A 25297-nucleotide genomic window follows, 5' to 3' on the forward strand; every position below is an offset into this window, starting at 1 on the left:
GAGCATATCCTAATACAGTTGACCTTTGAACAATGCAAAAATTAGCGGTGCTGATCCCATGTAGTTGAAAAGCTATGTATAACTTTTAACTTCCCCAAATCTTAACTACAGTAGCTTGGTATCTCTAAGGGGTTGGTTCCAGGACTCCCCTTGAATACCAAAATTCAAGGATGCTCTAGTCCTTATATAAAATAGCATAGAACAATGCATACAATTGGCTGGCCCTCTGCACCCACAGATTCCCAACTTAGGAACAAAAACAGTTTTCAACTTAGGGTTGGATGAATACACAGATGCAAAACCAAGAAAGACAGAAGGTCAACTGTGTATTTATTGAAAAAATCTGCATATAAGTGGACCAACACAGTTCAAACCCATATTGTCGAAGGGTCAACTGTATATGCATACTATTTAAAATAATACTCCTATAATATTGTGTTAATATATGATGTACATGTTAACCAAATTACCTAACATTAGGCTGAAACTTAGAATTGAGGGAGTCAAAGTATTTTGGTAATAAAGAATATTTTGGGGGAAAAAAAAGTCAAGTTTGCATAAAGTGCCAAAGCAATGGCTTGCAACCTCAACACAGAGGAAGAAAATGGGAAGGCAAGTGGAAATACTGTAAATGGAAGACAAACTTGGCCTCTTCAAAAATATTCTTTGAAAACAGACCACATAAAGAATTCTCTCTTCTTTTTACATATGGTTTCTTATTCCTATGACCCCCATATTAACCATACATTTCAAGTTACTGGCTTAGCCTAGAAACTGTCAAGACAATTTCCCTGAAATGCCAGAAAATACTAAGATAACAGATTTCACTATCAATGAAAAATGCTCTGACAAGGTTTGAAACTTGGAAATATCTATGAAAATGAAAATTACATGTACCCTTGCCTGAGCAAACTCACTACTAGGAATGTATACAATCCTATGGGCTTATTCATAAAAATTAACCAAAGATATATACACACACACACACACACACACACACACACACAAGAAAGTTTACCACAACCCTTTAATAGGAAAAGACTGGACACAACCTAAGATTCAAGTGACAAGACTTATTATGATTCAAACATACAACGGAATGCACACAGCCATGAAAAGGAATGTGACAGCTATATGTGCTGGTGAAAAGTTCTCCAAGATACGTTAAATGAAAAAAAATCCAGCAGGAAAAGAAATATGGACAAAAGCTTGACTCATACTTGTATCAAATATCTCAGCTGGTGTCTGGGCACAGTAAGCTGAACAGGAAATGAAATAAGGCTCTCAAACAAAAAAGGTAATTTAACCAACCCTATGATAAAAGGGAAAAGTACAAAGCTACACTATAAGGAATGACAAAGTAAGACAAGCACATTTTTTATTGTCCTAAACTTTCCGCCTCTAACTCCTACATGGTCTCAGTCAAAGCTCTCATGTGCTGCACAGTGTATGTAAAAGTCCAAATACAACAAAAGGCCCAAGGTCCCAAGCACAAAATTTAAAACAAGATACTTCCCTTCTCTAATTTCAATATTTTCAGAGGAACAGACAAGGGTAAAGAAGGAAACTCATGTAATCAATCTATATTTCCATATGAATAGTTAAATGTCTTTTCCCGATTAGCCTTTTAAAAGCCAACTGTTCTTCCTCAATTGTCTCTACAATTAATGGAAATTCAGGAGTTAGGGATATACAGGAGACAAGAAGAAAGAAATAATGCTTCTGTTAAATCATGCCACTTACATGAAAGGGTGCCCTGGAAGATAGAAATAATTAAACTGCATTCCCCAGGGTCTCTGGCCAGCGAGGGGAGGAGAAGGCCTAGGTGGAGCAATAAACAGCAAGGCACCGTGAGCTCCTTGCATTGACCTATTATTTTGTGAGTAAAGGCACACTGAGCCTCTGACAATGGTATAAAAAGGCAGAACTATTAACAGTCAAAACAGGTTAATTCCGCTAAAGGTGGCATGGTACTCCAGGAGTTTCAAGTTAACCAGAATAAAGACTGCTAAAAGCTGTAACAGAGCAGGAGAGAGAAAGAAAGGATTGGGTCCACCTTGGGCCAGTTTCTGCTAAATCTCTCTTTAGCAAATTACTTCTAACTCTGCAGTATTTCCCCCTTTCGAAGTTTTATTCTTCCTCATTTCCATTCCTCTGCCATAGAAGCCAAAAGGTGCAACAAAATGGATACCTAATGGGCCACAATACAGCTTCCTGCTCCATTCAATTCTTACTCTCTCCCACACCCACCCCCCACAATCTTTTTCCAGTGAAAAATGTTTACTTCAGCTGTGTAAAAGTAATCTGAATTGTCCTGAGCTAGGTAAACCCCTAATCACTTAAATGGAAATACTGTATATAAAGAAAATATGAATTACTAGCCATCACTCTCTCCTATCTTCCAGAAGAGACAGTTTACTCTTCTTGTCACCTTCTAATTTAATCCTCCTAACCAACTATGCACACGCAATTAGAAACTAAGCTTTACAGGTCTGTAAATTAAAATAGAATAAACAAACTTTGAGTCAGGGCTTTCCATAGGGAATTAAACAAATGGGCTCTTTTGTTTGTTTTGTTTAATTATATATTATTGTTTATGCTATTATCAATTTGTACTTCTTAATCCCTCCACCTTATCGCACATTCCCCAACACCCCTCCCTTCTGGCAACCACAAAAATGTTCCATGTATGATTCTGTTTCTGTTCTGCTTGAATATTTTTTTAGATTCGACTGTTGATACACATGTTTACTGTTATTTTATTATTCAGTTTTGATCACCTTCTTCTCCTTAAAAGAGATCTTTTAATATTTCACATAATACTGGTTTGGTGGTGCTGAACTCCTTCAGGTTTTTCTTATCTGGGAAGCTCCTTATCTATCCTTGGCTTCTAAATGATAGCTTTGCTGGGTGGAGCAATCTTGCTTGTAGGTCTTGGCTTTTCAAGACTTTAAGTATTTCTTGCCAATCCCTTGTGGCCTGCAAAGTTTCTTTTGAGAAATCAGCTGACAATGGAGCTTACTGGAGCTCCATTGTAGGTTAACTACCATATTTTGCCATGTATAATGTATACCTTTTTGCCCAAATTTTTAGGGAAAAATAAGAGTGTGCATTATACATGGGTATACTGAATACGTACTATGGATATAATAATCCCGTGTATAATGCACACAAAAACGTAGATGCATACTGTGCACAGGAGTGCATTACATATGGCAAAATACAGTAAATGCTTTACTCTTGCTATTTTTAACCCTGCCAAGGTCATGGCTGATCTGAGACACAACCAAACTCCTTTCTTAAATACTGTTACATACGTCAGGTGCATAGGTTCAGAGTCATGACTAGCTGCACATTTGTATGTGACTAGTATTAAGCCATAACATTTAAGCAGTTTGGTTATAATGTTTTCTAAGGGTGTGTGATAGCAATAGTAAATTGTATCTGAGATACTGTGAAATCTGAAGTCAGTGTTGGTATAGTTTTTCTTTAATGAACTTTTAAGTCAGCGCTGCGGTTTCTTTTTATGTTGAAAATGGCAGAAAAAATATATAGCTCCCTCAACAATTGTCTAAAACAAGTCGTTTATCAAAATATTTTTGCAAATGTTATCAAAAGTATTTATGCCTTGAATATAGCAAAAATGACTGTTCAGAATGTTTTGCAAAGCCAAGCACTGAACATCCTGATCAATTAATGTTTAGGACATTTTTTGGCTATTCTTTAGCAATATCTATGTTTCCATTATTTGAAAAGAAAAATCTTTATTCTTTCTTTAAATATTTCTTTGTTAAATGATTAGGGTAGGCATTTTAGCTCAAGAAGTTATTTTGTCATGGCAGACACTAATAATTTCTAGACTATAATTGAAAATGAATTTAAAAAATCATATATTTATTATATAAATACAATAAATGCAAATTCAGTTTTTACTTTTTTTTTTTTGCATTTCAGCACATACTAGTAATGAATGTTTCCCTTGGATTCATGCTATCTATGCTGTAATATTTTTTACCATGACCTCCTTAGGGCTGAGTCTGTCTTTGTCATTAACCTTTGGCATTTTAATTATGATGTATTTGGTGTGGATTTCTCTGGGTTCATTTTGTTTGGGACTCTGCACTTCCTGGACTGATACGTACTATTTCCATCACCAACTTAGGGAAGTTTTGTGTCATTTTTCCAAACAGGTTTACTATTTCTTGCTCTCTCCTTCCAGTACCCCCATGATGTAAATGTTGGTATGCTCGAAGTAGTCCCAGAGGCTGATTATACTATCCTCATTTGGGGGGATTCTTTCTTCTTTCTATACTGATTGGGTGTTTATTGCTTTCTTATATTCCAAATCAGTGACTTCCCATCTTCCGCTTTATCCACTGTATTGTTGATCCCCTGTAAATTGTTCTTTTATTTCAATTAGTGTATCATTCATTTCTGACTGGATCTTCTTTATACTGTTGAGGTTCGCCCTTGGTTCACTGAGCATCCTTATAACCAGTGTTTTGAACTCTGCATCTAGTAGATTGCTTGTCTCCATTCTGTTTAGTTCTTTGTCGGGAGTTTTGTTCTGTTCTTTCATTTGGGCCCTGTTTCTTTGTCTCCTCTTTTTAGCAGCCTCCCTGTGTTTGTTTCTGTACATCAGCTAGAGCTGCTACAACTCCCTGGCTAGACAGAGTGGCTTAATGAAGCAGGTGTCCTGTAGGGTCCAGTGGCACAGATTGTCCGATAACCTAAGCTGGGTCCTCAAGGTGCATCCACTGTGTGGGCTGTGTACATCCTCCTCTTATAGTTGAGCCTTGATTTCTATTGGCATGTCCAAGGTCATCCACTGCCTGTTTTCTGTCCAGGGCCACCTGGCATAACCTACAAAGAAATCTGCAGATGGCTGCTGGCTCCAGGAAAGGCCCAGCTGTGAACCAAAGCCAGCTGCTGCTAGTGCCAGGCCTGGGGCCAATTAACAGAGGTACAGGGGTGGCTGAGGCCAGATGCTGTTTGTTTTTAAGAGATAATATAGGAAAATGTGAAACATGAGACAAAACATGCCATTCATATGGAAAAGCCACTGGAAAGAGCTTGGAAAGGCCCATAAATTGGTTTGGGTGGGGTCTCAGGAAATCTGCAGAATGGGGCAAACAGTGTGAACCAGACTAATGGAGTCTCAAGTATGGACCCACCTACCAGCTGTTTTGGGGAAAGGGCTCAGAAAAGGAAAAATGACCTCTGCCAATACTTCTGTCTGGGAAAAAGCTGACACCCCAGTTCTTGTGTTGATGTTGGACAACTCAGTTCCTCCCTGTATGTCCCTGCCATCAATAGAGGGACTGAGTCTCAGTAAGTCCATGTGAGGTCCTTTATGAGGAACTGTTTGGGAATCTTGCAGTTTCTCTCTTCCACAGCTTCAATTCCCACTGGTTTTTGCAGCCAGAAGTTATGGGGACTTATCTTCCTGGCACTGGATCCTCTTGTGGGCAGCCTTGTATGGGACTGTGACCCCTTGCTCCTGAAATATCCCTCCCAATTTTTATCTGCCACACGCGGACGTGGAACAAGCCTGTTGTGCATCCACCCTTCCTACCAGTCTCAAAGTGGTTTCTTCTTTAATTTCATAGCTTTGGGACTTCCATTCAGCTTGATTTCTGGTGATTTTGAATGATGGTTGTTCCATAATTTAGTTGTAATTTTGATGTGGTTGTGTGAGGAGGCAAGCTGTGTTTACCTTTGCTGCCATCTTGACCAGAAGTCCACATGGGCTTTTAACACAAGCATTTGTAACAGTTACTTCTGATACTAAGGGAAAAGGATGGAGTTAACATAAGGATGACATATGAACAAGTTGGGAGTTACTACTCATGTTTAATCAACTACATTAAGCACTAAAATGCTTGCTGAGTTCTTTTTATGAGAGTTCTATGCAATTGATGAGGAAAATATCTTTCCACATTTATTAATAGGTATAAGTCTCTACTATAAAGTTAGAGATTATCATAACCTCAAAAGTACTGTGATAAACACATTTATATATCTTTACTTAATGTTTATAGTAACACTCAAGACATTAAGAGTAATCCCCATTTAATAGATGAAGAAAGTAAATTTTACCCAAAGTTATACAGTGAGGAGGGAGTTAAACTATGATTTCTAAACATGTTTACCTGGTTTAACACACCTTTTACAATACCATACTACATCCTAACTTGAAAGGCACTGGACAAAGTAAGAACTCATTGAATTCACTGTCTTCTTACCCATCTACTCTGAGGCCACCGTGTCATCACTGCTTGGCTTGGTAAAGCAATCCAACTCTCCTTACCTGGCTATTCCCACATCATGGCTACCCCAGGAGAATTCTGGGATATGGAATACCTTTTTCTCCTTCAGGAAAAATGGACACTTTCTACATGTCCCTTTGCACCACTTCCATCTATTACTCACACTTCGGTGATTTTTTTCCTTATTCTATTTTGCATAAATTTACATACACTATCTTAATCTTTCCATTTTTTTCAAACATTTACCAAGTGACCATGACTTCAGGAAAATCTCTCTTCCTCTTTCCTTTATCTTGCCATTCTCATTTGGAAATCAAATAATAATAATAATAATAATCCTAAGCATGGCTGATAATTGTGGGCACATTGCTAATGATACATCTATACTAAAGAAAACAAAGGTGTAAGTAAGCTTTGAGGTGAAAGCACCTAGCTCCCCTTCAGAATATATGTTAATTATTCACCATCCATTTTATCATCTTTAATTAAATCTGCACTCAGGCATGAAAAATATTTCTCACTTCAAAATACTGCTTTTGTTGTTTTACTTATCAAGTTTCACTGTAATATTCCATCGATTTTTATTGAACAATGTAGAATTTCAACTATACATTATAAATTTAAAATTACAGTGGCTAGGTTTCAGAACCTACACATCACTCTTTTGTGTAAAAAGAATAATTTCCAACCCAAAATATTCTCCAAATCAACAATACCAACCTTATTATACCAGGACCCACTCAACCTATAAAGAAACCTCACTTGTAGGCAGAAGAAAAGCACTCAGAAGAACATATTCTGAAACAGATAAAAAAAGAAAAGCTAGATTTCACAAATTACTTCTGATCCAAAGCATTTTCAGGAAACTCCTTGCTATATGGAAGACGCCAGTTACATTAAATTGGATATTAACATTTCTAAACTACCTAGTCAGTGAGAAATTACAACTTTAATATATCAGCATTAGAAATACAAATATCAACCAGGATCAAGACCAACTGATAATCCGACTGGTGTGGCTCAATGGGTTGGGCATCCCCCCATAACAAAAGGTCATCAGTTCAATTCCCAGTCAGAGCACATGCCTGGGTTGCAGGCCAGGTCCCCAGTTGGGGGCACACCAAGAGGCAGCCCATCAATGTTTCTCTTACACAACGATGTTTCCCTCCCTCTCTTTCTTCCTCCCTTCCCCTCTCTCTAAAAATAAGTAAATAAAATGTTTAAAATAAGATCAATTGATAAGACAAAGCAAGAGACAAAGAATCCAACGATTAATACAGATTTAAGAATTTGCCATCTATCACTCATAAGTTTTATATTCTCTCTCAGCCTTCAGAAGTATAGTTTGATCTAAGCAAGAACTACTTCATCTCCAATTTATAAACAAAAGCTACTTCTTATCCAGGTATATTCTAAGTTCAGAAATCCCTTCAGATATACCTTTGTATAATTATCATTTTGCACCTATAAAACTATGCCCTTTAATGATTTTTAAATTGTTATTATTTTCAAACATCCTAATAGGAGAATCACTCAGAATAAAGGCTACCAGACAAAAATGTCCATCTGACTACTGCTAGCAACAGAAGATGTTTAATGAGAGAATTTGCAGCCTAATATCCATCATTTTACATATTATAACTAAAGAAAAACCTGTGATCCTTTTTTAAACATAAAAATGTTATATATATTAAAGTCAAAATAACAGGCATTTCTATATGCCTGAAGCTGCCACTCAAAAAAACCAGAATCTGCCCCGGCTGGTATAGCTCAGTGGATTGAGCGCGGGCTGCGAACCAAAGTGTCGCAGGTTCGACTCCCAGTCAGGGTACATGCCTGGGTTGCAGGCCATGACCCCCAGCAACCGCACATTGATGTTTCTCTCTCTCTCTCTATCTCCCTCCCTTCCCTCTCTAAAAAAAATAAATAAATAAAATCTTAAAAAAAAAACCCAGAATCTAAACATATTCTGTGTTTCAAATATTCATCACCAAAATCTTCTAAACAATGTAAATTTATGGCAACTCAAATTGTTTAAGGCACAACTTTAATTTACCATAAGGAGTGGGGGTAAACAAGAACCCTATATTCTGCCGGATCCTAGTTGTTTCATCCATCACATTTTATGCAGACGATTCAAATGTTAATATTAAAAATACTTACTCTACTACTAGGAAACTATGAATTTTAGTCTTATGTAATAAAAGAAATATCAAAACCACTTATTAAAACTTCCCTGTACAAAATGAATAAACATTAAACACTAAGTTATTTTTCATACGTACTATTATAGTAACCAAGGCTCATTCCAGAACAGAAGTGTTAACTACTTAATCAACCACCTTTTATTTTTTTAAACATTAAATAAATGCTCTCACTTTAATAATACAAACCGTTTTTGTGAAGTGCAACAGCACTAAAGATACATTTACTACAACACCAAAAATATCTCATAAACATTTAGTAATAAACTATAATCAATAATCCCACTACAGCTACTGTATACAAGTATCCAAATTTATCAAAAACTAATTGCTATCTCAATTCTCTTATAAAAAGTACCAAGGTTAATATATGCTAACAAAATATGGTAGAAAACTGACAGCTAGTTCCCAACCCTTCAATAAATCCTGTAATAAAAAGTTCTACCCAAGACGGAGTTGTAGGTAAATACGCTCACCTTCTTGCACAACCGAAAGAATAACAATCAATTTAAAAATAGAAAACAACCAGAACTGACAGAAGGTCAAACTGCATGGAAGTCAGACAACCAAGGAGTTAAAGAAAAACCATTCATCCAGACTGGTAGGAGGGGTGGAGACAGGAAGCCAGGGTGAAGAGGACAGGTGGCAAGGCAGGGGCTGTCGGACTGTGAGGTACCATGTTAGCGTGCCGATAAGCCAGAAGGAACAACTGGGGAGGAAGACAGACTGTGCAACCCAATGTTCTACCATGGGCAAATAAAGTCTCAAAACCTATGACTGTAAAAATATGTGGGGGTTGTGGCGATAAAAGTAACTCCCAGTATTACAGGACATTCTGTTGGAGAGGCCCACAGAATCCTAGAATTACACAAGCCCACCCACCTGATAATCAGCACCTAAAAGGGCACAATCTGCTTGTGGGAAGTGAAGGAAGTGGCTGAAAGTGGGCTAAGAGGGGAGCAAACAGGATTGTTCCCGTTCTGACCCCTTCCCCACATACAGCACCACAACACAGCAAAGTGGGTTGCCCCACCTTAGCAAATACCTAAGGTTCTGCCCCTTACAATTTAACAGGTACACCCAGACAGAGAAATATGGCCCAAATGAAAGAACAGATCAAAACTCCAAAAAAAGAATGAAGTAACTAGTAGCCGCCAACCTACCAGGTACAGAGTTCAAAACTCTGGTAATCAGGATACTCACAGAAATTACTCAGTATGAGCACAAAATAAAGGAAGAAATGAAGGCTATACAAAGTGAAATAAAGGAAAATATACATGGAACCAACAGTAAAGGGAAAGAAACCCTGACTCAAATCAACAATTTCGAACAAAAGGAAGAAATAATCATCCAACTGGAACACAATGAAGAAACAAGAATTCTAAAAAATGAGGAGAGGCTGAGGAACCTTTGGGACAACTTTCAACTTTCCAACATCCAAATCATAAGGGCTTCAGAAGGAGAAGAGGAAGAGCAAGAAATCAAAAATTTATTTGAACAAATAATGAAAGAAAACTTTCCCAATCTGGCGAAGGAACTAGACTCATAAGTCCAGGACACTAAGAGAGACCCAAAGAAGTTGGATGCAGGATGAAACACACAAAAGGGGAGAAAAAAATGGGACAACTGTAATAGTGTAACCAATAAAATACACTTAAAAAATAAATAAATCTTGTAACAGAAATATATAGCATTCAATACTAGTTTCAAAATATTTACAACAGGAAAAGAACCATAAAATAAAATGTACAATAAAATAATTTGTCTAAAAAGAACTATTTAAAGTACATAATGTCTTTGGGAATAGCTGTTCTGATCATATCTAAACATTTGAATTACAAGGAACCAGTTAACAACCATTTAGCTTTACGTGTAGCTAAAAATTCTTCCCATCCAAGTCCCCACTCTTGACTTGGGAATCTGAAATGTAGCGACCTAATGGCAGTATAAGAAAATGAGGAATTCTCAAATCAATTTTAACTTTAATATCTTACTCCATCTTGTGATATCAAGACTAGCAGTGTTTAGTCAAAGAGGCATGATAACTAGTTACAAGATGGTCTCAAAATTCAAATAAGCACAATTTCCAAAGTATTGTTCCAGGCCAAGAGTGAACATGTCTTGGATGATAAAAATTACATTTTAATGTTAGTCCAAAGTTTACAATAGAGAATCTAACACAAAGCCTAAATATGACAGACAGTAAGCTCAGCTCTGCCCTTCCCCAAAACTATTCTCAAGTGAGACACATGATTACCTCTATGTATGCCTCATTATTACTCATATCCCAAAGGAATGAGTAGAAATCATGTACATAATTCCCTTTAAAGGAAATGAAAATAATCTTCTCTTTTCCTTCTTCCTGTTGGCAGAGATGATGGTAACTATCTTGGACCACAAGACAGAAGCAACATATTAAGAATAGCAGAGCAAGACAAAGAGGCCTCTGTCATAGTAGCTAAGTCTGTATTTTAACTAGTATATCTATATAAGTGATCACTGATTCATCTATTGTACATACTGTTTTTTGATGACAGTGTAGGCAAACAACAATATGTACAAATGCAGAGTAATGGTATGTCTTTTCACATTTGAAAAATTATATGCCAAACACCATTAAATTTGATTTAACGTTCCCATGTATGAAATAAGTTTCCTTAAAAATCCTGGAAAATTTAATGTAGGTATATGAGGTCTCTCCAGACAAAGTCCAGCCATTATGAACATAAGAAGAGCAGTTTGCACAACATCAATGTAACCTGGCACCCAAGGAGAGTGGACTGGAATGTGCATGCCTGAACAATGACGACTTCACTATACTAGTCAGTGGGGGCAGTAGACGCTATTGAGTGAGCATGTGTACTGTGTGGCCATTGCTTTCAAAATGGCTGAGCAAGCAGAGCAACGAATCTGCATCAAATTTTGAGCTAAGCCTGATTATTCACTTGTGGAAACTATTCAGATGATTCAGAAGGCTGCAGGTATGGGCAACTGGTGATTAGCAGCTTCATCATGACAACCCACTGCTCATGCATCATGTCTTGTGCAGAGTTTTTTGGCAAAACATCAAATCACTCAGGTGATTCAGCCCCCTTATAGTCCAGATATGTCACCCTGCAACTTCCAGCTTTTCCAACTAAAATCACCTTGAAAGGGAAAAGATTTCAAACCATCAATGACATCCAGGAAAATATGACAGGGCAGCTGATGGCAACTAGAAGAACTATGTGAGGTCCCAAAGTACCTAATTTGATGGGGACTAGGCATCACTGTCCTATGTACAATGTTTCTTGTATCTTGTATCTTCTTCAATAAATGTCTCTATTTTTCATATTGCATGGCTGGATACCTTCTGGACAGACCTTGTATATGTGTTGATGGTAAGTGTGTGAAAAATACAATACCCTGCATAGCAAAAGCATTAAAGAAAAAAACACCTTCCCACTTAAATTTCATTTAAAATTACATAATAAGCTTCATACATTTTTCTTTTCAGAACTAAACTTAAAATCTAAAACACCATTTTTGCCGTGTATAATGCACACTTTTTTTGCACAAATTTCTGAGGGAAAAATAAGGATTTACATTATACATGGGTATAATGATTACATTCCGTGGGTAAAATAATGGGTATAATCACGCAAAAATGTGAGTGCATATTATACACGGGAGTGTATTATACACAGCAAAATACAGTAATATCATTATTCATTGATTTTTCTCTTCATACTGTTATCTCAAGAGGAAAAAATCCCAAATTTCTGTAAAATGTAAATACCAAAACATAAAGAAACTATTATACAAATTTGATATTAAGTTTTAGCATCAAAAAACTGGTTTCATATTTGAAAATTTTATTTATTCATGATCATGAAAGACAAGTATTGAAGTTACCTGAGACTATGGTAAAAATGAAGACTTCAAGGAAGGGAATGCTGTAGAGTTGGAAAAGAAATCATGATTGAGTTTCTACCTTTTATAGGCTTCAGTGACCCTTAATCTCAATATCACCTTAATCATTTATGCCATCCAATTCCTACAAAAAAAAAATCACAATGAACAAGACATATTAGTAATGGTGGAAAGAATATTGTACAAAGACAATATGGAGAAACTGGTACCAATAATAAAGTGATCACTCTTTGTAAATAACAAGCTATGCTTGAATGACCTGTGCAATGACTTGCTTTTAAAGTCTGAAACTAGGATGATATAATGGTAAGTAGTAATTGTGATATAACCCTGGCCTTATAAAGAATAATCTGCCTAGCCTTGGCTGGTGTGCCTCAATGGACTGAGCACCAGACTGAGAACCAAAGGGTCGTCCCTCAGGGCACATGTCTGGGTTGTGGGCCAGGTCCCCAATAGGGGGCACTCAAGAGGCCACCACACACTGATGTTTCTCTGCCTCTTTTTCCTCCTCCTTTCCCCTCTCTAAAAATAAATAAAATCTTAAAAAAAAAAAAAAAAGAATAATTTGCCTATATCTGGAATTTACAGATTCAGAGATACAGGATGTGGAAGGATATTCAGAGAGTTACAGACCTAAAAGGTTAGAAGAGAGAAAACAAAGATTAAGAAACCACTTCATAACACTATTCATATCTGCTCTGTAACATCTATGAAGTAAAGAAAGAAGCAAATCCAATAGCAAGCCTTACAAATAACAAATAGAACTAGTCATGTACAGAATGCATATGTAATCACAATAGAAAAGATTACACTTGTAAAAATTAAATTAAATACCTAGTTTCAGAAACATAATCAGCAAGCTCATCTTTCATAGGAAAAGCTGACAAAAAGATGAAAATAACCATAGAGAAACTATGTACTATATCTAAAAATATTTTTAAAAAGAAAAGAAAAAAAGAAAGAAGCTACACACCAGAAGAAAACTTCCAGATAGTATTTCTGAGCTTAATAAAAAACTAATGAGTTTATGGAATTTCCTACCCCAGAGGTCTTTAAAAATACTAGACTCCTATCCATCAAGAATAATTCACATATATTCCTTCACAGGAAGCTTAGAGACCAAATGATATATGAAAACTCCTTATGATTTTGTATCAATTTTTACAATGGTGAAAAAGCAAAAACAGTCTTTCTCACCTAGAACAAACCGGTAATAATTACATCTTTGACTTCAGAAAGTATATTAATTCATTTTTTAAAAACATTTCAACATTCCTTATTTTTAAAAACTTTCCGTTGTGATGAAGCTATTCATCCTCCACACCCTACTTCGAAATTTCCTGGATTATTTATGCATATCAATTTTTTCAGATAAACTTCTGTCCAAAATGAAATTTATTTTCTTTCAATAGGATTGTGTCATATAAATGATAGTAAAATGACAACAGTAATGATAACCTGGTCAGGAGAAGAGTCACAACCTAGAATTGCTATAATAAATTATATAAAATGCCAAGTTTTCCACTATATATTATAAGGTGTATATATTTTAAAAAGGCAAATGTGACCCATATTAATGAAAACAGCAGTCATTAGAAACTGTACCTGCATATCCCCAGATGCTGATTTAAGCAGAGATTTCAAAACATTTACTATAGGTATGTTACAAGTAAAAATGGCAGGAAAAAAAAAACAATGACCTTAAAGACAGACACGTGAGTAGAAATTATCCAATTTGAAGAATGGAGAGAAAAAAGATTGAAGAAAATTGAACATAGCCTCATAATCCAACTTACCAACATTTCTGGAGTCCCAGAAGGAGAGGAAAGGGCAGAAAAATATATGTTTTAAATAACATACTAGCCAAAACATCCCAAATTTAATTTTTTAAAATAAATCAAATCTACAGGTCTTGGAAGTTCAATGAATTTTCAATGAATAAATACAAAGAGACCACACCAAAACACATCATAAGCAAACTGGTGAAAACAAACTCAAGAAAAATCTAGCAAGCATAAAGAGAAAAATCACTCAGCATGTGTAAGGAACCATCAACACAATTAAGAGCTAACTCTCCATCACAAACAATGAAGGCCAAAGGACAGTGGCATCACATATTCAACGTGCTAGAAGAAAAAAGCTGTCAACCAAGAAGGCAGCAAAATTATCCTTCAAAAATAAAGGCATCATATGGTCTCAGATAAACTAAGGCTGAGAGAATTTTCTGCTAGCAGACCTGCCTAATAAGAAATACTGAAGGAAGTGCATGAGCTAAAAGGAAAAGACACCAGACTCAAATACACAGGAAGGAAAAAAACACCAGAAATGGTAAAAATGGTAAATATGTGGGTTAAAATAGTCATGTGCCCATTTTAACATTTGGGTCAGTGACAGACCACATATATGACAGCAGTCCCTTAAGATTATATGGAACTGAAAATTTTCATATACTGAGGTCTTCGCCATTGTAACACCCCACAATGCATTAACAGTATCTACAGTATTCAGTACATAACATACTATATAGGTCTGTAGACTAGAAGCAATAAGCTATACCACACAGTCTAGTTGTATAGCAGTCTATATCATCAAGGTTTGTGTAAGTGTTCTCTATAAGGGGAGTACAACAATAGATTCATGTAACAACACATTTCTATTATGTATACCTATCACTAAGTGACACATGACTATATTTTTCTCATTTCTTCTCTTAACATCTTTAGAAGACATAGACTGCACAAAGCAATGATAATATTGTGTTGCTGGGTTCATAGCATTTATAGCTGCAATATATGTAACAGTGGGACAGTAGTGAAAGGAGAAAATGGAGCTATACTGGAACAAACTTCCTATATTTTAGAGATACTGAGTTAGGGTTAATATTAAGCATAGTGATAGAATGCACATTGTAAACCGTATAGCAATCACAAAGAAAATACCTTCAACTATATTTAGTAAAAAAAAAAATGGAGTAACTAATATAGCACACTAAAAAATATTTAACACAAAAGGAGGCACAGAGGAACAAAAACTGTAAGAAACATAAAAAACAAATGGCAAATGTAAATCCAACCACGTCTACAACTGAATGTGAATGGTCTAAACAGCCCAGTGGAAACGCAGGAGTCTGTCAGAATGGACAAAAAAAAAAAGATTCAATTATATGCTGTCAACAAGACACATTTTACATTCAAGACTGAAAGAAAAAGATGGAAGGTGGGAGCAGGGAAGGATATACTGTGAAAATAGTAACCATAAGAGAGCTGGAATAGTTGTATTAATATTAAACAAAATAGCCCTGACCAGTGTGGCTCGGTTGGGTGTCATCCCACAAAGTGAAAGGCTATAGGTTCGATTCCTGGTCAGGGCACATGCCTGAGCTGCAGTTCACCCCCCCAGTCGGAGCAAGTACAAGAAGCAACCTATCAATGTTTCTCTCCCTCTCTTTTTCCTCACGTTCCCCTCTCTCTAAAAATAAAATCTTTGAAAAACTATTTAACAAAATAGATTCTAAGATAAATATTACTGGAGATAAAGAAAATATTTCATAATGATAAAGAGTCAATCAGGAAGGTACCATAATAACTGTAACTGTATATGCACCTTAAAACAAAGCAGAGCCCCAAAACAATGAGGCAATAACTAACATCATTGACAAGTGTTAAAAAAACAAACAAACAAACAAACAAACATCATGGGGGATTTCACTCTAAATAATTGATAGTAACTAGACAGAAAATCAGCAATACAGGAAATTTGAATGGTACTATCAACCAACCAGACTTAACTGGCACATACAGAAAAAACTCCAGCAAACAAAAGAATATATATTGTTTTCAGGCACACATGAAACACTCTCCAAGACAGATGTAAATGGACTGAAGTCATACAAAGTATGTTCTCTAACCGTAACAAAATTAAATTAGATATCAATTAAATTAGAAACTGAAAAATCCTCAAGTGTTTGGAAATTAAACTTTATACTTCTAAATAATATATGGGTCAAAGAAGAAATTAAGAGAGAAATTAGATAATATTTTTAACTGAATAAAACAAAAGAGTATCAAAATCTAAGGGAATTTATAACTTTAAGTATGTATTTTTTAAAATGTCTCAAATCAATAACATAAAATTCTACCTTAAAACAGAAAAGGAGCAAACTAAACTCTGAAACATGCCAATGAAAGGGAATAATAAAGATCAGAGCAAAAAGTAATAAACTACAAAGCAGAAAATTAGAGAAAAACTAGACTCTTAAAAAAAAAAATCAGCCCTGACCAGTGTGGCTCAATTGGCCGCAATCCCACAAAACAAAGAGTCACCAGTTCAATTCCTGGCAGGGGCATGTGCCTGGGTTGTGGGTTTGGTTCCCGGTGGGGGCACATACCAGAGGCAACTAATTCAGTGTTTCTCTCCCTTTCTCTCTCCCCTCCCCCCTTAAAAACTGTTTTAGGTGAACTGATCAAAATTAAAGAAAAAAAGAAACACAAATTACTAAAATCAGAATAAGAGAAAGGACACTACTCTGACACCTCCTCCCCAAATTATTCTAAGAACCTGAAACAAACATGTTATGTATCAATTGTACTTCAATAAAAATACTAATAAAAAATTAAAAGGGAAGGAATATTATAAACAAATTTATGCTAACAAATGAGACAACTTCTATGAAATAGACAAATTTCTAAAAAAATACATTATCAGAACTGACTGGAGACAAAAAAAAATCTATGACAAATAAACAAACTGAATTAGTACTTAAAAATCTTATCCCCTGACAAAAGAGAGGGGGGAAAAAAAAGACCAAGCCCAAATGGCTTCACTGACGAATTCCCTCAAATATTTAAGGAAGAAATATCAATCCTTTACAAACTCCTTCACAAAACAGAGGAAGCGGGAACATTTTGCAGCTCCATCTACAAAGCCAGAGTTACCTACCCTGACTGATACCAGAGTCAGACAAAGACATCACATGAAAACTACACACCAATGTCTCTCATAAACAAAGATACAAAAAATGCTCACAAAATATTAGCAAACTAAATCCAGTAATGTGTAAAAGAGCCTATACACCATAACCAAGTAGATTTGCCCCATGAATGAAAAACTGGTTTAACTTTTGAAAATCAATTAATGTAATATACCATATTAAGACAACAACAGACAAAAACTACATGGTAACCTCAATAGACAGAAAAAAGTACTTGACAAAACTCAATACCCATTCATGATAAAAAAAAAAACTCATCAATCTGAATACTAGGAGAGGACTTCCACAACTTGATAAAAGGCATCCACAAAACAGCCACAAGTAACATCATACTTAATGGTTAAACACAAAATTTTTCTTGTAAAAATCATGATGTCCATTTTAACCACTTCTATTCAACAATGAAGGTTCAAGCTGGTAAAAGAAAGCAGGCATTCATTAATTAAGGCATCCAGATTAGAAAGGAAGAAAAAAAATGTCTTCATTCTCTAATAACTCTGTATGTAGAAACTTCCCAATGAATCCACAAAAAATGCTCCAAGAACTAATGAACAAGTTCAGCACAGTCGCAAGAAACAAATTCAGCAAAGTTACAAGATATTAGATCAATTAAACAGAAATCAATTCTATTTCTATAGTGAAAGGACAGCTTTATATTTTAACTGCCCATCAAAAATTTGAATTGATTCAAATTTTCTTTCTTATCCCTCAGCAGAGCTTCAAATTTTTCAACTACATTGCTCCCAGGCATTTTTATCTCTTTGTTACTGTGAATATACACCTTTTCTTCCATTATTAGTCCTGATGTCTATTATTTGTATAAAAAATTAATTATGCAAATTTTTTATAAGCACTTCCTTTAGTGAATTCTTTTCATACTATCAATACAAGAACAGGCAGGCAGGACTGAACTGAACAGGACTGATTTCGGAAACAGACTCCCCCCGCATTAACCTGCAAATTTAGTATATGATAAATGCAGCATTTCAAATACACAGAAAAGAAATACATCATTCGTCCTGGCTGGTGTGGTTCAGTTGGTTAGGCCTCATCTCACAAACCAGAAGGTTGTAGGTTCAATTCCTGGTTAGGGCACATGCCTACGTTGTGGGTTTGTTCCCAGTCCGGATACCTACAGAAGGCAACCAATCAATGTTCCTCTCATATTGATGTTTTTCTCTCTCATCCCCTCCCATCTCTCTAAAATCAATAAGCATGTCCTCAGGTGAGAATTTTTTTAAAAAATATATAATTCAATAACTGGAAGAGGAAAACTGGTTAGTCATCTGGAAAAAAGTAAAGCTGGATGTCTACATCCATTGGTTATACCACATATTTTCCACATAACACGATTTTAAACAATTTAAACCATAAAAAGTAACAGAAAATCTGCATAACTTTTATTCAACTAACTTAGTTCACTGAATCTAAAACTACCAATCTCAACATACACAACTATTTTATGTGTTACTAAGAAAGAAAATAGTTTGTCAAACTATGACAAACCAGTGATTCATGTGATTCAGAGCTGTTATAATGTGGAGGGATCAGAGTCCTACAATCTACGGTGAAGACCTTTTAAACCTTACACAGAAACCTTCCCAACCCCTGCTGTGAAGAAAAAGATCATTAAATTCAAGCATTAAAAAATTAAAACTTCTGTAAGGCAAAAAACAAAATCAAAAGACAAGCAAAACCTCAGCGGAAATAACCTGCCTAACAAATGACAAGGGGCTCAGCACATGACCAAAAAGATCACTGAAAAATATACACGTGGCCAATAACACTGGAAAAAGTGCTCCCACTCACTCATAATCATAATTTGAAAAGGAATACAACAAAATCTGACGAATATTAAGAAGTTTGACCCTAAGTAGTATTGTCAAAGTGGAGTTCCATTTCCTGAAACGACTGATACTGGGGCAATCTTTGTAGTTAGGCAATTCATGCATCAAATTATTAAATGTAGATACTCTTTGGACCAATAATATTTCCCTTTAGAATTTATACTGTAAATATATTTTAAAATATGCACAAAGATGTACCCAAGAACACTCACTATACTCGCATTTATTGCAGAAAAAAACTAAAAACCTAAATATCTATAAAAGGGTAACCAATTAAAATAATTATGGTACATCCAATTACTAGAATACTACAGAGAATGAAATAAGGAATAATATGCAAAGACACACAAGTTAGTCACAACAAAAAAGACATGCTATTGAACAATATGTGTGGTATGATCTCATCTGTATAAAGAATATGTAAATACAGGTACAGATATAAATGCCTGCACACACATACAAAATGTCTAAAAGGACACACACATACACAAATGTTTGTAGTGAACTAGAATGGGGAAAGCCTTTTTCTCTTTAACCTTATAACATCCTCTACTACATCAGTGTGTATTCCTCTTATAACAAGTCCTTGCTAAGAAGGAAAAATGCTAAACATGACAATTACCAGAAAATGTGGGGGAAAAAAATCCGAAAATATGGCCACTAAAATTGCAGTATTTTCACTTTGTTTTAAAAGAATTCCTACATAAAATTTTGAGAGACATGAGAATGTGTGCCACTGATAGACATGTAGATACCCTGAAAACTGTTAAGCATTTAATTTTCTTTCACTTTTAAAGATAAAGCAAGGTCCAATATATGCATCAACACAGGCTACTATGAGGAGAAAGGAGAGGATCATCTGTATTCCTAAAATAAGGGAACTGGAGCCTAAAAAGAAACATGCAAGTAATCTACTTAAGTGAGAAAAGATAATGATCTTCATCTTATAAAACTAATAGATTAATTCACTTCAATGTACAGGTGTTATATCTATATATAGTGGTATGCTATGTGCGTGTAATATTCAAGCTACATACAATTGGGGATAAAAGGAAAAGAGATTGCCTAGTAAATGCAGTTGTCATAGGTGTGTTTATGTGCAAGCATATGGGCATCTAACACAGGTAACAAAGACTGAGTAAAACAGTACTAGATTACCTTTATGAAATATGTCAGGCAAATGCCCATCCCGCCAGATCACTTGGCTGAATTTCCAAGCTGTTGATTCCTCCCTCTATCCTACAAAAGTGTAAAAATACAGGTTACCCCCAAAAGATTCAAGATTAGACATGTTCACAAAGTCAGGTCAAATAGTTACATGTAAACATGCTAGGTCTAACAAAATTTTTTGCATGACAGATATGTTGAATTAAATCAAATTAGTAGCAACTAACACTTAGTGCTAAATGATATCACAAAGAAATGACCCTGACACTAATTGGACTTTTCAAATTTAACTTCTAATTGAGGATTAAGATTTCTTTAAAATCAGGGCAATAAATCTAAAATTATCTTAAACAAAATAGGAAACAGCATAAAATTGTGCTTCATTAAAATCTTATGCTGATACTCTCCATTCTTCCAATAGTACTATTTCTTGATGAAATCCCACAGTAACATTTTCCTCAGCTCAAAAGTCTAAATGTATTAAGAATGTCACTTCTAAAAATAAAAAAATACTAAGTATTGAAAACTTTCAAAGCAAAGGTGTTTAAGAAGTCCAAAATGACCCGTACTTTTAAACAGAAAATGAACACCCCGTATAAACGCTGCACTGGCACTGGACATGCGGTGTCTGTGTGGGACTGGGCACTTTTCACTGGCATAGTAAATGGATAATTAAGATTGAAAGCTGACATTTTATTGGAAATAAACATTAGGCCAGATGTAATTTTTTATTCAGAAATAATGAAGTATTTTATAAAGGAGCCCTAACACATTTCTTAGGTCTCAATAAATATCTTGCAAATCAATGTAGCTACAAAGGCAGAAAAATTAAGGAAGCTTTACATCTGTACAATATAACCAAGTATATTATTTCAAAGTTGTGTCATATAATTTTATCAAGGGATTACAAACACTACAGCATTCTGATAATTCAGCATTTTCTAGTCCAGAGCAGGTCAGTAGTTTTGTTGCTACACTAATTACAAAAGAAATCTATTTTAAAATAACATGGTTCTACTAAGTTCTTAATTGCCTGCCTCAAAGTTTTGTTCCAGACATTCAAAAGAGCATATATGCCATTTTTCTCAATTATGTAAAACTTTTTAAAATACATTTCTATAGTGATAGTATCAAAAAGATAATAAAGGCCATTAAATATATTAACGTTATGTGCCACTTAACTGCAGGGATACATTCTAAGAAATGTATCATTAGGCTGTTTCGTCATTGTGCAAACACCACAGAGTGCGCTCACACAAACCCAGATGGTATAACCTACTGTGCACTAAGCTTCATAGAACAGTCTACTGCTCTGTAGTGGAAGAAAAATAATTTCCCCTCTACCCTTCTGGGTTCTTGGCTGAGATATCCCTGTAATGAAAGACAGATTAACAGGAGAAAAACAAAAGTTTAACAGCATTTATACCTCCTGTATAAATGGGGGAGACCCAGGAAAACTGATGACTCCCAAAATGGCTGAAGCCACCACTTTAAATACCATCTTTACTGAAGACAAAAGATGTGGCTTGGAAGGAGTCAGTCAGTAAACAAGGGTATGGTTGTTATGGAGAGTGGTCTTCTGAAATTGGTTAAGTGTCTAGAGATAAGATCATCCCTTCCCCTTTGCCCAAGAACTGGAAGGAGAAACCTTACAAATGGAAATTTCCCTTACAAACATAAGTATCTTTTACAAAGTGTAACTTCTACTTTGTTTTCAGAACTTTTCTTATGTCTTCAATTTCTTAAAATTAACCAGCCTAAAATAATCCTATGCCAAACAGACATACTTTGAGGGCAACCCACTCCGTTCCCCTACAGCTCTTATGCTACAACCCTGTACAGCGTGGCACTGTACTGACTACTGTGGACAACTGTAACACAATGGTTAAGTATTTGTGCAATGTGTTATCCTAGGAATTCAGAACCAACAGATCCTTAGGAGGGCTGGGGCATCACTAGGCCATAGGAATTTTTCAGCTCCACTGTCACTAGGTGATAAGAATTTTTCAGTTCTGCTATAACCTTATGGGACTAAGGTTGTGAATGCAGCCCATCATTGCAGGGAACGTATGTGACACATTATGTTACTGTAGTAGACATTAAAAACAGGTAAACCAAAACAGTATCTGCACCACACTGCTACTCACCATTCTAATGTTCTTTACTGTATTCAACTTTTAGAATTTCTAACATAGATACAGAAATAAAGTCGACAGAATAAGCATGGCAAACGCTGCATACAGGAAATAAAAATGTCTTCTAATTATACATTTTAGTATTACATCCTGAGTCTTTTTAAAGTTGACTGGATATATCTAGTCCACAATCATATTACGTAAGTCATCTCATAATACAGTAACATCCACATAGAACATCCACAGACTGAACAAATGTTTTTGAAATGTTAATTTTTTATTTAAAAGGAATAAATTAAGGCTGTCACACATCAAAGAGTGTATCTAGACTAGGCATGTTAAAAGAGAAACAAAAAATAAAATACTGAAGGAAAAATAAATGTGCCTCTCTCCCACATGAACATGTACAAAATAATATAACCTCAAAGACTGAATCTATTATCAGAAATTTTTGAATATCTTTGCCACCACAACCCTTCCTCTACTATGGAAACCCCCAATTTCCCCTAACTCACCTGCCACAGGTCTCTTATCTCTAGAACTCGAATTCATTTAGCATTATCTACCAACTTCACTTATCCTTCCAAGTTCCTATCCCTCTTTTTCTTCTCCCAGCCCTCTCCACCAAGAATGGGGAGAACCTACCAAGCTAGAAACTAAAACCTATAATACCAAATGAAAGGGATGAAGCTCCTTTTCCTGTCACTCTCCCACTTGAGAAGTTAGTGAATATTCTCGCTTAGCAATTCTTCTGATTCAAGATTTTACTGACTAAATAGTCCCTAATTATAATCACTTGTACAAATATAAACAGTCAAAGACTAAAAACATACTTTAAAGTAGATATTTTATTTTATACTTATACTATCAATCAAGGTGTTTATTTTAAGTCAATATAGATGTTAATAGGTCCATACTACAGTATAAATATGGACTCTATTTTACATGGTATGACCCTTCACACTTACTTAATAATTAAGGCAGTTTTCCACCAACACCAATTCAATAACTATGGTGCAGAAAGAAAATTAATGAAATATTTATAGGGACCATTTGCTATTGTCCTTACCCAAACTAAAATTACTACATTTTGGCCCTGGCCAGTGTGACTCAATTGGCTGTGTGGGGTCCTGCAAAGCAAAAGGTCTCCGGTCTGATTCCCAGTCAGGAAGGCCTGGGTTGTAGGCCTGGTGCCTGCTTGAGACACATGCAAGGGGCAAAACCAGCGTATGTTTCTCTCTTACATCAGTGTTTCTCTCCCTCTTGTTCTTCCTACCTTCCTTTCTCTCTAAAGATATAAATAAAAATCTTAAAAAATATATTTTCATTTTGACTAGATTGGCAATATTCCAATAAACTTGCCAGCAGGTGGTCTGATTTGTTATTTAAGCCAACATTTTTGTCATTGAGTCAACATTTTTGATCACTTGATATGTATGTACAACACACTACATAAGTAAGATTTTTAAGACACGCACAAAATACCATGGTTTCTACCCAAAGGAGTTGTTAATGTAGTGAAGATAGTAAGTACACAAACAACAAATGTTTGTGGTAATAATGTAAATATGGTAAGTGCTATAACTGAAGTTTAAGCAATTTATCATAGAAAAATCAAAGCAGAGAGGAGTTAATTCTCCCTTTGCCACCATTCCCAAAGAAAAGGAAGAAGGGACTTTTAATGTTGATTCCACATTTAAAAATGCTTTGGACTTTGCTTAGTAGTGTTCCTAAGACTTTGTATGTATTAACTTACTTAAACCAAACAACAAACTTATCAGATTAGTGCTATTATTAGTCACATTTTACAGAAGAGAAAACTGAAAGATTAAATAACTCATCAAAGGTTATAAAACAAACAACTGGCAGAACCAAAGTCTTTATAACAGTATATAATCTACTGTGCTATCCCCTGCACCACCATCACCATCTTCCTGTCAGCTTTCAGACCTCATCTTCCAGGGGTGTCCAACCTTTTGGCGTCTCTGGGGCACACTGGAAGATGACTTGTCTTGGACCACACATTTAATACACTGCGACATGTAATCACAAAAAAAACTCATAATGTTTTAAGTAAATTTACGATTTTGTGTTGGACTGCCTTCACAGACATCCTGAGCCACATGTAGCTCGTGGGCGGCAGATTGGACACCCCTAATTCTAGCTCACTCCACTTGAGCCTGGCTGACCAGACCTTATCTTCACAGATCTTCTAGCATGCTACCACCCGTAGGGCCTACTGCATGGGTTCTTCCTAGGCCTGAAACACTCCCCCAGAGATACTCAGAATGAAAAGTTCCCTACCTACTTCAAGTCTCTGCTCAACTACCATCTTGTTAATGAGGCTTTTTCCTGCCATGACATTTAAAATTGTAACCTGTCCCTATATACACTCACCTAATCCCGTCTAATCCATTATAACATTTTACATAGTACTTACCACCTCTTAACATACTATATAACCTACTTATTTATGATGTTTATATTTTTTACTGCCCTCAACTGTAAGCTCCACAAGAGCAGGAATTTTTGTTTGATTCAAGGATACATCTATCTCACAGGCCCAAAAGAGTGTCTCACAAACAATAGATACTTAATATTTGTTAAATGATTAAATAAAGCTGAACTCCGATCCACGAAAACAAGCTAAATTGCCACACAATACTATCTCTCAATTATGGAACCACAGGTGACAATAAGGCATCTAGAGAAGTCTCAATAACCTAACAAAACAGTGGAACCTGGTATTAAAACCAGTCTTGTGGGGTCTGGC

At 35.6% G+C, this 25297-nt stretch overlaps 1 protein-coding gene across 9 annotated transcripts in view; it reads right to left on the reverse strand.

Annotated features, from left to right (window-relative positions):
* Positions 1-25297, reverse strand: part of ZNF148 (zinc finger protein 148) — a 129221-nt gene that overhangs the window by 69692 nt on the left and 34232 nt on the right. For 3 of the 9 annotated variants that reach the window (XM_028505210.2, XM_028505209.2, XM_036018218.1), the window contains 2 exons: positions 20381-20461; positions 12368-12509 (listed from right to left, as the gene is read on the reverse strand). The gene's annotated coding sequence lies outside the window, so the exon portion shown is untranslated. Of the gene's footprint in view, positions 1-12367; positions 12510-14181; positions 14190-20380; positions 20462-25297 lie in introns of all 9 variants that reach the window. The other 6 variants (XM_036018220.1, XM_036018221.1, XM_028505212.2 and 3 more) reach the window with 4 other exon arrangements.

Source organism: Phyllostomus discolor, chromosome 2, assembly GCF_004126475.2.
Source record: "Phyllostomus discolor isolate MPI-MPIP mPhyDis1 chromosome 2, mPhyDis1.pri.v3, whole genome shotgun sequence".
In the NCBI taxonomy this organism is placed as follows: Eukaryota; Metazoa; Chordata; class Mammalia; order Chiroptera; family Phyllostomidae; genus Phyllostomus; species Phyllostomus discolor.